This window comes from Mandrillus leucophaeus, unplaced genomic scaffold (assembly GCF_000951045.1).
Source record: "Mandrillus leucophaeus isolate KB7577 unplaced genomic scaffold, Mleu.le_1.0 Scaffold3, whole genome shotgun sequence".
NCBI lineage: Eukaryota > Metazoa > Chordata > Mammalia > Primates > Cercopithecidae > Mandrillus > Mandrillus leucophaeus.
In genome coordinates, this window is record NW_012103142.1 from 1,387,031 (window position 1) to 1,401,009 (window position 13,979).

The 13,979-nt window shown below is 52.3% G+C and overlaps 1 protein-coding gene across 1 annotated transcript in view; it reads left to right on the forward strand.

The window, feature by feature from the left end:
- The first annotated feature begins 2,647 nt into the window (after window positions 1-2,647).
- PACSIN1 (protein kinase C and casein kinase substrate in neurons 1) overlaps window positions 2,648-13,979 on the forward strand; it is a 71,713-nt gene continuing 60,381 nt past the window's right edge. The window contains exon 1 of the mRNA XM_011986531.1: window positions 2,648-2,857. The gene's annotated coding sequence lies outside the window, so the exon portion shown is untranslated. The remainder of the gene's footprint in view (window positions 2,858-13,979) is intronic.

Sequence of the window (13,979 nt, forward strand, 5' to 3'; positions counted from 1 at the left end):
TGGGAGGCTGAGGTGGGCAGCTCACTTGAGCCCAGGAGTTTGAGACCAGCCTGGGCAACATAGCGAGACCCTGCCTCTACAAATAATTTTTAAAAATTAGCTAGGTGTGGTGGCATGCGCCTGTAGTCCCAGCTACCCGGGAAACTGAGATGGAAGAGGATTGCTTGAGCCTAGGAGGTCGATGCTGCAGTGAACTGTGATTGCACCACTTTATTCCAGCCTGGTCGAAAGAGTAAGACCCTGTCTGAAAAAAATAAAAATAAAAATAAAGCTCTGTCTAAAGAGGGGTGTTTCATACCACTGTGGTAGACCAGAAAGGGAGAAATTTTGGGGTGCATGTAGTTGGTGATAATAATAATACCATTATTTTGGCACACCTACTAAGTCCCAGGCACTATGCTAGGTGACTTACGTTCTTTGTCTAATTGCAACAACCCTATGAAGCAAGTGTAATCATCATCATCATCATCATCATTCTCATCATCATCATAAATACAACAAAATTAACTGAGTATGTATGTGCTAAGCAGTTCACTTAATTGTCTTGTGAGGTAGGTGCTGTTGCCATGCCCATTTTCCAAGCCGGGGAACCAAGGAACAGATCAAGTAAGCAACTTGCCGCATGGCTATTAAGATGAAAAGGCTGAATCTCAAGGGGTTGAGTTACCTGTCCATGTTCACCCAGCAAGCAAGCAACTAAGTGAAGTTGATGTTCCTCCCCACGGCTACCCACATGCTCATCACACCTCCTTCTGGGGCTACTGGAAAATTCTAGGTTGGGGTAAGGGCAGCTAGGACCAGGAACTGCTGGAGTGGGAGTGCAGGGTGGGGCTTCACCAACCCAAGACAAACAGCATACCTCTTGCATAGAGGGTGTCCAGCAGTGCTCCACGACCCAGCCCTAGCCACTTGCCAAATGTCCCCTGGCCTTGCTGGCCTTTCCCAGCAATTCATCCCTGCCTCCTGCCCTGTCTGGCTCATCAGAATCCCAGTTAACCTTTGGCACCCTGTTGGAATGCTGCCTCCTCCAGGAAGCCTTCCTGGATGGCCCTAAACCATAATCTTATACTGACCTTCTCCAGAACATTGTCCATTCACTTGGCCGTCCTAGTCAGCCTTGAGGTACATACTACCATCTGGCTTCCCCAGCTAGGTGTTGAGTTCCCCCAGACTTCAACACCTAACATGCAATCAGTGCTCAGAGAATTCTTATTGCACGAATAAATACTGCATTCAGGCATTCTCCTGGGTCACTGGGACATGAATTTCAGTGCCTCTGGTGAAGTGCGTGGAGAGGGAAGTCAGGAAATACAAACATGTGACTATTCCAGGCTCAAACAATAGGGAGTAGTTAGGTCTGTGGCAAACTAGAGTCTGCATGCCTACCTGAGGGGCTCACATTCAAATTCAGCCACCACCCCCACCCCCCAATCCCTACACATGTAAAGGGCAGGGACCCATTCTGGTCCTGAGCAATCTCACTTCCTTTCCCTTCCTCCGGCTCTATTTTTCTACTCTGTGCATACCACTTTAAAATACACTCTGGGCGGGGCGCAGTGGCTCACGCCTGTAATCCCAGCACTTTGGGAGGCCGAGGGGGCGGATCACCTGAGGTCGGGAGTTCGAGACTGGCCTGACCAACATGGACAAACCCCATCTCTACTAAAAATACAAAATTAGCCGGGCGTGGTGGCGCACGCCTGTAATTCCAGCTACTCGGGAGGCTGAGGCAGGAGAATCGCTTGAACCCGGGAGGCGGAGGTTGCGGTGAGCCGAGATCGCGCCATCGCACTCCAGCCTGGGCAACAAGAGCGAAACTCCGTCTCAAAAACAAAGCATAACAAAAAAACACTCTTAGCTGCTGATACTGAATATCTATCTTCCCTCACATGTGTGAACTATGAGACGGCAGAGTTTTGGTCTGTTCTGTCCTCTGCTGCAGTCCAGTTCCTCATCAGTGCCTAATACAGAACAGGCCTTCAATAGGTACGTGCCCCGCTCCCGCCTGCAGCGTCCAGGCTCCAGGCAGCATTCAGGGCTGAAGTTCGGAAGAGTGAAGGCCGTTGAGGGTCCCCTGTTAGGCCCCAAGCTCCCTAGAGAGCCCCAAGGACATGGCCTGGAGTTTGAATGGCGACAGACGGTCCTGCTGGAACTAGGACATAAGGGTTAGCGACCCTGCCCCATGGGGTCACAGGGCAGAAGCTGCGGGCGGGGGTGGGCATCGGTGGGGCAGTGGCGCAGCCGCCACGCAGGCACCCGCACGCACCAAAGGACGCCGAGGCTCGGGAGAGGAGGAAAGGCCAGGGCGGTGGGGAGATGGGGAAAGAGGCGGGGAGCAACACCCCGGGCTCCGAGCGCGCCAGTTGGGAGGGCTAGGGAGGAGGGCGCACGGGAGAATCCCAGCACGCGCGGGGCCGCGGGCAGCCCCCGGAGGAGGGAACCAAGCAAGACTGCTGGGGCAGGGGTCCGCTGAAGCGGCAGGGAGCCGGACCCCACTCGCCACCCGCCACCCGCCACCCCCGGCGCCTGCCAAACTGGTTGCTGCCTCCCAGGCAGCAGCCGCGCGTCCACCTGCGCAGCCACCGCGCCGCCCTGCCGCGCTGCCATTGGCTCGCTAAAAATGCTTCTCTAATCTGCGCTGCTCTGTGCACGCCTCCTCCTCATCCTTCCCCCCTCTCCGCCTCGGCTCTGACCTTCCTCCTTCCCGCAGCCCCGGCGATATCCCAGAGAGACGCGGTGGCGGCGGCAGCGCCAGCCCCCTCCTCCCCCGGGAAGTCGACCGGGCTTGAGGCCGAGCCCCAGACGTCCCGCGTAGACCGGAGGCGCCGCCGATGGTGCCCGGCTCTCCTGCCCCCAGGTAGGGGGTCTGGCCCTTGAATAGAGGGCGGGGGGGTTGTGTGTGTGGGTGTCCAGTTAGGGAGTGCGTGTTGGAAGTGGGCACCGGGACTGACATCTCCCTGGGCCAGAGCCCTGGAAGGGTTGGGCAGTTGCCTGGAGAGAAGTGGGTGCGCGTCCGGGGATGCTTTCAGGGGACAGAGTTCTCGGGCATCACCCAGGCAGTGTCAGGATGCCCCTGCGCTGGGTCCCTTGGGGGAGCGAGCCGGCAACGGAGGCCCTTACCCCAGGAAAAGCGCCGGAAATAGGTTCCTTGGGAAGCTGGGGCCTGGGCCCGGGCGGTCCGGGTCTCTGGACTGCTACCAGAAGGGGTGGGTGGGCTGGTGTCAGCTTGGTGCGTAGGCTATTTATGGATCAGAGTGGGCTGGGGAGAAACACAGCAGATGATGCCTGTCTGGCTTATGGTTAAAGGTATTTCCTTCTGTCCCCTACCCCTTCCCCCACAGCTGGGATGGGAGCGGGGAGGAAGGAGGAGGCAAGAAGGAGGTGATGATGCTAAAAGGCCCGCAGATACAGAAGCCATGGGCTGCTGGGCACTGCCCTCCCCTGTAAGCCCCAGATCACTTACTGCCTGTTGGAGCTGTCTCTGCCCCTTATTTTCACCTTACAAGAGGCTGTGAAAAGGTTAAAGGGTCATCAGGGTGTAGGGGACATGGTGGCAAACCCAGGAGCTTGGCCAGACCCAGCTTCAAGCCCCAGCTGCCCCTACCCACAACAGCCCAGCTCTGCACCACATAGGCAGTGACACATATGGCCGCTTATTTCTAGGCACAACCATAAATAACCCACATTGCCCCAGCCCCTGGCACAGCTGGGGTGCAAACACGACTGTCTGTCAGCGATTTAGCTTCCATCCTCCATCCTGGCCTTTCTATCACATGTCCAAATCACCACTCTCAAGCCACCGCCTCCAGCAGCTTCCCTGATACCGCAGGTGAGATCCTTGCCCCCTGCCCTATGTTCTTGGACTGCCTTGTGGCTGCGTTATTCGTTTTGTTCATCTCCTTCTAGACTGGAAGTACCTACAGGCTGGGAATCTGTCTGATTCATCCCTGTCATTGCCCCTGCACGAAAGCAGGGTTTGGCACCAAGTAAATAATTTGTGGAATGAATGACTTATTGAATGAGTGAGTGTGAACTCTGGGAAATAGCTGGCAACCTGAGGGAGGGGGTCGAGCCCCTTCTTGGGCTTTCTCTCTATTCCCCAGGACCAAAGAGCCACTCAAACCAGGCGGTTCTCTTTAGGCCCTTCCTTTTTTTTTGAGAGAGTTTCGCTCTTGTTGCTCAGGCTGGAGTGCAATGGCGCGATCTCAGCTCACCGCAACCTCTGCCTCCCAGGTTCAAGCAATTATCCTGCCTCAGCCTCCCAAGTAGCTGGAATTGCAGGCATGCACCACCACACCTGGCTAATTTTGTATTTTTGGTAGAGACAGGGTTTATTTATGTTGGTCAGGCTGGTCTTGAACTCCTGAACTCAGGTGATCTGCCCACCTCGGCCTCCCAAAGTGCTAGGATTACAGGCCTGAGCCACCACGCCTGGCTAGGCCCTTCCTAAGCCTGGAGTTGATGGGCAGCTATGGCTTTTGGAGATAGTCTTGCAACCTGCTGGCTCCAGAGAGTCTTATGGGCCCCTGGTTTGAGTGTCCAGGCCTGCTCCTGGCTTGGGGGAAGGCCTGATGTGAAGGTCTGGCTCTCCTCAGGCTGCTGGGTTGGCACTTTCTTCCTGGGGTGCCAACCTTAGACCAGGGTCTCTGCCTCTGTCCCAGTCCTTGGGAAAATCCAGGTCAACATCAGGGAAGCTGGGAAGGCCCAAGCCAGGCCGTCCTCAGCCTCTGGGGTCTTCATAGCAAGCTCTCAGGGGTCTCATGACCCTAGTGTGTGGAGGAGCAAACCCACTTCAGAGGAAGAGGCTGCCACCAAGGGTTCTGGCCTAGCCACAGGCCTGTGTCTGTGAAGGACATCAACATTTCTAGGCTTAGGAAGGGCCTAAAGAGAACTGTCTGGTTTGCATGGCTCTTTGGTCCTAGGGAATAGAGGGAAAGCCCAAGAGGGGACTCGATCCTCTCCTTTAGGTTGCCAGCTATTTCCCAGAGTTCACATTCAGTCACTCAATCATTTATTCATTCCACAATGGCCCGCGTTACTATTTGACAGCCATGCAGTCTCCCTAGCATGGCTCTGCCACCGTTCCCACAGCCAGGCCGTTTCTCCCTTCTCGCCCTCCCTCTGCCCCCGGCTGCCCTGAGCTGCTTTCAGTTCCTCAGGCAAGTGGGGCTTCTGTCACCTGCAGGCCGTTGCACAGGCTGTTCCTGTCTCCTCCTCTCCCTCTTCCTTCCCACCCAAATCTCTCACCCTCCGGAGCCCACTGAGGCTCCTTTCCCTCCAGAGGCTTCCCCAGTGGGCTGGGAGCCCCACCCATGAATCCCCTCCCCACAGCCTGGCTGCCTCCCCTCGGAACCCTCCCATCACGCAGTGTCCTCTCGGGCTTCTGATGGCCTCTCCCTGCTGGGCTGTGGGGTCTGTGGGGGCAGAGTCTGTGTGCTGTTTCTGGTGGCCCCATGGCCTGGCACAGAGTAAACCCAGCTCTGGCTTGTGGACTGAGTGAGTGACTGTTGGTCCTATCATCTACTTTCTCTCCTCACCAATATCAGGACATATTTTGCACTCTTCTCCCATTAGGAGATGAGGAACCCATTCGGAAGTTTGCAGGTATCCCCACAGCAAGAATGAGTTGGTGGTAGAAAGCCTTCCCTGGAGAAGTGAAACTGGCTACAGGTCTGGAAGGACAGAAGGGACAGGAGAGGACATTGGGGTGTGGGCATTCACTGATTTGGGGGGCCCTCCCTGGGGAACCAGGTGGAGGAGTTGGGGGAGGAGTGGGTATACCAGATAAGAAGGACGCTGCTTGGTTTGGTTTTACATTTTTCTTAAAGAAAAGTAGCTTTTATTATTTTTTCTTATTACCAAAATAATATGGGTTTGCTGTGGGCAATTTAGAATATACTGGAAAGCTGAATGAAGGAAACCCATTAGCCACATCAGACCCACCCACCATGGGCACTTCATAGCTGGTTTCCAGCCAGGGGCAGGGTGGACTGGAGGGGAGGGCTGGGCTGCGGACCTGGGGCAGGTTAGGGTCCCAGGAAGTAGCCATGAGGAATGGCAGGCAGGTAGGGGAGGAGTCCAGAGCTTCACTGTGGAAAGCAGGGAAGGAAGTGGGACTGGATGAAGGGGAAGTGGACTCTGATGCAGTCCCAACAGGCAACAGGGTGCCCTGGGGCTAGAGTAGCCTTTCAGGTCATGCCCATTTGCTTGGGAGAGTCAGGCCCTAGACCCCAGCATCCTGTGCCCATCAGGCATTGGGTTTGGGCATGCCTTCTGGCAGGTGACTCTGTGGCAGCAGCAGTCTCTGAAGCATCTGCCCACTGAGGTCGCCTGCTGACAGCACCCATCCCATGGGGCAACAGATAGTGTTCACCACCAGGAAAGATGGGTTGGGAGGAACCCAGAGGTGGGCTGAAGGGACAAGATCAACTGGAGCCTGGCCTCAGCTGGCTCTGGGGAGACAGGACCTCTAATGCCAGGGAAGTTGCTGGTGCCATTTCCAGAAAGGGAGCGTGTCTGTGGGGAGCAATTTAGAATGTACTGGAAAGCCAAATGAAGAAAACCCATTAGCCACTTCAGACCCACCTGCTGTGGACACTTTGTGACTGGTTTCCAGCCAGGGGCAGGGTGGCCTGGAGGGGAGGGCTGGGCTGGGGACTAGGGTGGGGGCTCCCCTCCACCCTCCCCTGGGTGCTGCCTCTGAAGACCTCAACCTTGGGTGTGAGGGGCTGCAGGATACCTGAAAACTGGGAGGGCAGAGGAGGCCTTGGCTATTATTATTATTATTATTATTATTATTAATTTTGAGACGGAGTCTCACTGTGTTGCCCAGGTTGGAGTGCAGTGGCGCCATCTTGGCTCACTGCAACCTCCGTCTCCTGGGTTCAAGCAATTCTCTGCCTCAGCCTCCTGAGTAGCTGGAATTACAAGTGCCCACCAGCACACCTGGCTAATTTTTGTATTTTTAGTAGAGACAGGGTTTCACCATCTTGGCCAGGCTGGTCTCGAACTCCTGACATTGTGATCCACCTGCCTCAGCCTCCCAAAGTGCTGGGATTACAGGCGTGAGCCACTGTGCCCGGCCTACCTTGGCTATTATTTTAAAATCACTCCATATTATTATTATTATTTTATTTTTAGAGGCAGAGTCTTGCTCTGTCACCCAGGCTGGAGTGAGTGACACCATCATAGCTCACTGTAGCCTCGACCTCCTGGGCCCAAGGGATCTCCCACCTTAGCCTCCTGAGTAGCTGGAACTACAGGTGGTGTGCTACCATGCCCGGCTAATTTTTCAATTTTATTGTAGAGCTGGGGTCTTACTACATTGTCCAGGCTAAAAATCACTTGATATTAAAATGCTGGGTAGGGGCCAGGGTAGTCTTTCTATATAAAATGCAGGATACTCAGGGAATTTTAAATTTCAGAAAAACGACAGATGTGTTTTTGTTATTTTTTAGTCTAAGTATGTCCCAAACATTCCACAGGACATATTTTTAATAAAAAAAAAAAACAACTGTATTCGTCATTTATCTGAAATTCAGATTTAACTAGGTGTCCTGAATTTTTATTTTATTTTATTTTATTTTATTTATTTATTTTTGAGACGCAGTTTTGCTCTTGTTGCCCAGGCTGGAGTGCAATGCCACGATCTCAACTCACTGAAACTTCCGCCTCCCAGGTTCAAGCTATTCTCCTGCCTTAGTCTCCTGAGTAACTAGGATTACAGGTGGCTGCCACCATGCCCACACCCAGCTAATTTTTGTATTTTCAGTAGAGATGGGGTTTCGCCATGTTGGCCAGGCTGGTCTCAAACTCCTGACCTCAAGTGATCTGCCCGCCTCAGCCTCCAAAAGTGCTGGGATTATAGGCATGAGCCACCGTCCCTGGCCCTGAATTTTTATTGACTAAATGTGGCCAGTGTAGGCTGGGATAGGGAGGAGTGGAGAGAGAGGGTGAGAATTTTCTCTTCTTGAGTGTGGGGGAAGAATCAATAGATACTTGTTTGAAGTTGACAGTTTTAAAACATTAACACATCCACTTTTAGAAACAGGTGAGATGTTCCAAATTTCCCATCTGTTAACTTTCTATACTGGCTAGAGAGTAGCCCCTTATTTGTGGATTTTGGCTCCTTACTGATGCTGAGAAATAATAAAACAGTACTTTTCTCATTTATGCAGGTGGGACAAAGGGAGATGTGGTGATCAAGGGTGGAATCGCTAAATAGGGTTAATCCATTTAAGAAATAAAAGTCCTCATCCTAAGAAAGCTCTCATCTGGCAGAGGGCGTGGGAAACTGGAACTCTCACGTCAGTCAGGGAGCATACGTTAGCACTGTGTTTTTGGCAACAGTGGTCACAGTTTTGACTTGGCAATTCCACTTTTTGGGACTTATCCCACAGGTACACTCTGAGCAGGGTGCAAAGATTAGCTGAGCAGAGACAGTCAGTGTAGCGAAACTAGATGTCTGTCAGGGGGACCAGTGACAAAGTCAAGACCTCTTTGTATGCTGTGATTTCAGGCAGTTGTTCGTTCTGGGATTTAGTCAGCGGATCTCTCTGGATGTCTGCTCCCTGCCAGGCACCACTTTAGGTGCTTGGGGACACTGAGACAAGACAGGGCGGAGCTTATTACCAGTGTGGACAGATGGTCACGACGTACTGATAAGTTAAAGCAAGTGGCTTTGTAGAACAGTGTGTGTAGTATGATCCAATGTTTAAAGTACATGTACATGTGTTCCTCTCTGTTCATATTTACATAACAATGCATAGAAGGCTGCATACCTGATTGTGATTAGAGCTTACCTGTGGGGGAAGCCTATCGCCGGGATGGAGGGAGAATGCATCCACTTTCTTTCAGCCATTCTGTGCTGTCTGCATTTTATAAACAAATATCATTACTCATGAGGAAACAAATTAAAACTGCACTTGATGATACTGGGAATTTTTTTCTTAGAAAGCTAAAAAAATGAGCACGTAAACTGCATTCCCCTTAATCTGATGGCATTTGAGTCACATACTGCCACGTATGTTTGGAGAGTTTTTATTTGTGACTGGTTCTTAGCTGGTCCCCTCCTGGGCTTGTTTCCCCTCTCCCTCCTCCCAGACCTGTGGTGCCTGAAACCTGGGGGGATGGGAACGGGGGTAAGGTGAGGTAACATCTGGGTATCAGGAGGGTTGCAGAAGGAGTATGGTGGAAGTGGGGTATCTGGCAAAGTGGTGGTTGCGTACCACTGGGGAGTCCTGTAGGGACACAAAGGAGGGGCCAGGGATCCCTGACATGTGCCAGGCCCCTGTCAGGGGATATGTTCATCCGTATTTATTAACTCATTTAGTCCTCTTAGTAACCTCATGAGGTTATCCCCATTTTACAGATGGGGCAACTGAGGTTAAGTGACTTGCCTGAGGTCACACAGTGAGTTAGTGGCTGAGCCAGATTCACAGCCATGCAGTCTGACTCCAGAAGCTGTGCTTGTGAGACTCTGTGTCTCGGCACCTGTCGTCAAGGAGTGGGGATAATCTCTTGTCTCAGAGACTGGAGGCAGGTGTGTTCTGGAAGACTGAAGGAGGGTTATCTTCTGCAGAAGGCAGACCTGGAAGGAAAGGATGGTCAGATCCAGAGATGGGGGGAGTGCGGGGTACATTCCAGGCAGAGCGACAGCAGGGAAAAAGATGCAAAGGTGGAATGTGAGTGGTGGGCTCAGGGGCTGGGGAGGAAATCAGCACAGGAACACGAGAGCGGACATGGGCAGTGAGGCTGGTGGGACAGCCAGCCTGGATTGCTGCTGCAGGCCTTTTTAAATGGTCCACCTCATTGGACCTTTTGGGACAGGTGGCCCAAGGCCTGCTTCTCCTTGCAGGGCCTGGCAAAGACCCTGCATCCCTTAGCCCCACTCTGCCCAATCTGGGCCTTCCCTGAGGTCACATGTTTCATCCCTGGGTTCCTGGGGCCTAGCCTTGACAAGCCACTGAGGACAAGAGAGGCAGCCGAGGCGGGGCTGGAGGGCTGGGAGTTGGGGGTCTAGGCTGAGGTCCTGGCCCTGACAGTGACTCACTGAGGGGCCTAGGGCCACTCAACCCCCTCCCTTGGATTCTGTTTCCTCTTTTTTATTTGCAAACTTTTTATTGTGAAACATTATAAGCATTTACAGAAGTAGAGAAAATGTTATATAACAGTCATAGACTCATGGCTTAGCATCAACAGATACCAACACATGTCCAGTCTCATCTCAATCAAGATATTTCTCTAAAAGTTAAGGACTTTTTCTAACGTAATCACAATACCATTATTATACCCAGTAAGTATTAATTCCTTTATATAGTCAAATATTCACTTAGTATTCACATTCCCTGTTGTCTGAGATATGTCTTCTTGTTTTTTAAATAGTTTGTTTAAATCAAGTTCCAGGTAAGGTTCACACATTGTGATTGATTGATATGTCTTAGTCTCTTTCAATCCACAGTTCTCCTCTCCATCTTTTCTTATTCTTTTGCAGTTTATCTATGGGAGAAAGCAGGTGGTTTGTCCTGCTGTGTTTCCTGCAGACTGGATTTTGTTGATTGCATCCCTTTGGTGTTGTTTAGTATGTTCTTCTGTCCTCTCTGTAAATTGGGAGTTGCATTTGTCTGTCTCTGACACCTCATCTTGTCATCAGTAAGTCCTTCAATTCTACATTCAAAACACCCAGAATCCACCCACTTCTTGTCACCTCCATTGCTGCCTTCCCTTCTCAGCCTCCACTATCCTCTCCTAGATGTTTGCAGCAGTCTTTACCTGGTCTTCCTGCCCTGTCCTTGCCTCACCAGCCAAAGGTCCTTTAAAACTTAAATCAGATCACATCCTTCCTCTGCTAAAGCTCTTCAATGACTCCCCTGCCATTCCGAATAAAGCCCAAAGTCCTATAACAAGCCAGATGCAGTGGCTCATGCCGGTAATCCCAGCACTTTGGGAGGCCGAGGTGGGTGGATCACCTGAGGTCAGGAGTTCGAGACCAGCCTGGCCAACATGGTGAACCCTCATCTGTACTAAAATTACAAAAATTAGCCGGGCATGGTGGCACACAGCTGTAGTCCCAGCTACTCAGGAGCCTGAGGCAGGAGAATCCCTCAAACCTGGGAGGTGGAGGTTGCAGTGAGCTAAGATCGTACCAGTGCATTCCGGCCTGGGTGACAGAGCAAGACTCTGTCTCAGAAAAAAAAAAAAAAAAGCCCTATAATTGCCTACAAGGCCCTATGTGATCCGGCTGCCCAGTACCTTAGACCTCCTCTTGTACATCCTAGCCTCACTGATCCCCAGGTCATTTCTTGGGCCCCTCAAACACCCTACCCCAGGGCCTTTGCACTCCTATTCCTTATGCCTGGAATTTTCTTCCCCAAAGGCCCGCATGGCTCATGATGTTCACATCTCCACCCACATCACCGGCTCAGAGAGGCCTCCCAGACCGTCTCATCAAACATAGCCCTTGTTGTCCCCCATCCCCTGATCCTACTTTATCATCTTCATAGCACTTATCCCTGACATTATGCTCTTGTTGGTTTCTTGTCTGTCTCCCTTACCTGCCCAAGCGTTCCATGAAGGCAGGGTTTGGGTGGGGGCAGAGCAGCATGACTGGCCTTCCCCTGCCCCTCACCCCTGCCCACAGAGCTGACCGCCTCCTCCTCTCACATTGCTAACTCCTCTACTTTCAATGTTTCCTAAAATTAAAAAAAAAAAAAAATTTAAAAACACATATTTGTGCCTAGTGTGTCATTGTTTACAAAATACTTACTGTCTCAGGTCTGGTCTTCTGGAAGCAGAGCTGAGACAGGAATTCCCGGGCAAATGACTTATTGCAGGCATGCTCATATTAGAGCAGGAAAAGATGTGCTTACAGCTAGGATCCCACGGAGAGCTCTAGATTATGAACAGCCAGTCTCACAGGGTTACCTTCCTTCAGACAAGGGGCCAGACCTTTGTCGCCCCTTAGCGGGTGGTCGTTGTCTGCAGGCTGCTCCCAGGGAAGGGCCTAGCCTCCCCCTGCATCTCCAGATAAGGCAGCTCCTGTAAGCTGAGGGCAGCTCTCAGGGGAAGGGGGCAGCTGTGAGCTGTTGGCAGCCAGCACCCACAGCTGCTGAGAGATGGGTACCCCACCTGATAGAATGACACTGGCAGTACCCCCTCTATTTCCATATCCATTTCTGCTTTGAGCCTTGCCACAAGCCTGTGGGGATGGTATTTATTAATGATCATTATTCCCATTTCCTAGACGAGGAAGCTGAGGTTCTCAGGGCTGAAATGACTTGCTTGAGGTTGCACAGCCAGGAAGCGGTTAGATTTAAGCTCAGATTCTTACTCTGGATCCTCTGATTAGCTGACAAGCCGTCTTAGTGGCTGCTGGTTTGTAGTTTTACTCTCACGCGTTCATCCTTTTGAATGTTAAATGAATATGTATTGCGTGTGGTGTGCTGTGTGCTGAACCAGGCGTCGGGCCATTCAGCAGTGAATGACATACACTGTGTCCTTGTCCCTGGAGTTGCCAGTCAGTGGATCTGCCCAGTATTTAGCCGCCACCACCGTGGTTACCCCTACTGAGCCCTCAGCAGTCCCAGCTTCCATAATGACAACACGATGTCTATTGAGCATGAACTATGTGCTAGCACTGTGCCAGGCTCCCCTTTGCCTTCAGAGCACTCCATCTTCAGATGGGTAAGCTGAGGCTGCGGAGGGACTTGCAGCTCCCTGCCGAGGTCTCTCGGTGAGCGTGTGATAGAGCTGGGATTCGAAAGCATGGGGCTGAATTTGGCTCTCCCGCTTCCTGCAGCCCCTTCCCCAGCCCTCCCCACGCTCCCCCGCCACCACCAGCAGGATATCTGGTGTCACCTCTATCATCAGCTTCATCGGACACTGGGCTGCCACTGCTGCCTGCTCCCCAGGTGTTGGATGACTGGCCGCCATCTCACCTGCCCCACTTGGCCCTGCCCCAGACGGGGCACCTCTAATAGGAGGCCTCCCCTACCCTACAGGGCCCAGGATCCCTGCCTCTGCCCCCTTGCCAGCCCCTTGTCATTGGCCGTGACAGCTGGGTGGACCTTTCTGCCAGCCCCAGCATGGCCTGGGTGTTGACGGCCCCTCCCCCTTGCACCAGCTGTCCTGGTAAGCTGCAAAGCTGGCTTGGCTCAGCTTGGGGGCCCCTGGACAGGGCCGGGGGCGGGTGGCAAATCACAGGGGACTTCCTTCCTTCCTGCCAAACAGGGCCAAGACAATTTGGACAGGGAGCAACCAAATCACAAAATTGCCACCTGAGGAATGTAAGGGTGGAGAGGGCACCCCCCAGGACTGCCTTGGTAATGGGCGTCTATGAGGCAGTAGCTCGGGGATGGGCACTCCAGGCCTGTGTCAGCTCGGGATTTCCCTTCTCCCCCGAGGACCCCCTCGTTCCCTGGCCCTCGGGCCTCTCTGACCGTTGCTCATTTGGGCTGTGGCAGAGGAGGCCAGCACTCTGTTCCAAACGTCAGCCCTGTGGGCTTCCTCCAGGGGCTGCACTGAGGGACTGTGCCTCTCTTGGCAGAACTTCAGGAATATTTGTGTGAATTTTGGACATGAAATAGTATGTGAAACATAGGCAAATGAGCATGTCCAGGCCGGGCGTGGTGGCTCATGCCTGTAATTCCAGCACTTTGGGAGGCCAAAGTAGGAGGATTGCTTGAGCCCAGGAGTTCAAGACCAACCTGGGCAACATAGGGAGATGCTGTCTCTATTAAGAAAAGAAAAGAGAAGAGAAGAGAAGAGAAAAGAAAGAAAGAAAGAAAGAAAGAAAGAAAGAAAGAGAGAGAGAGAGAGAGAGAGAGAAAGAAAGAAAGAAAGAAAGAAAGAAAGAAAGAAAGAAAGAAAGAGAGAGAGAGAGAGAGAGAGAGAAAGAAAGAAAGAAAGAAAGAAAGAAAGAGAATCATGTCCATCTCACTGTGGGTGTGGCCTGCTGGGGTATTGCGGTCTGCAGGGAACAG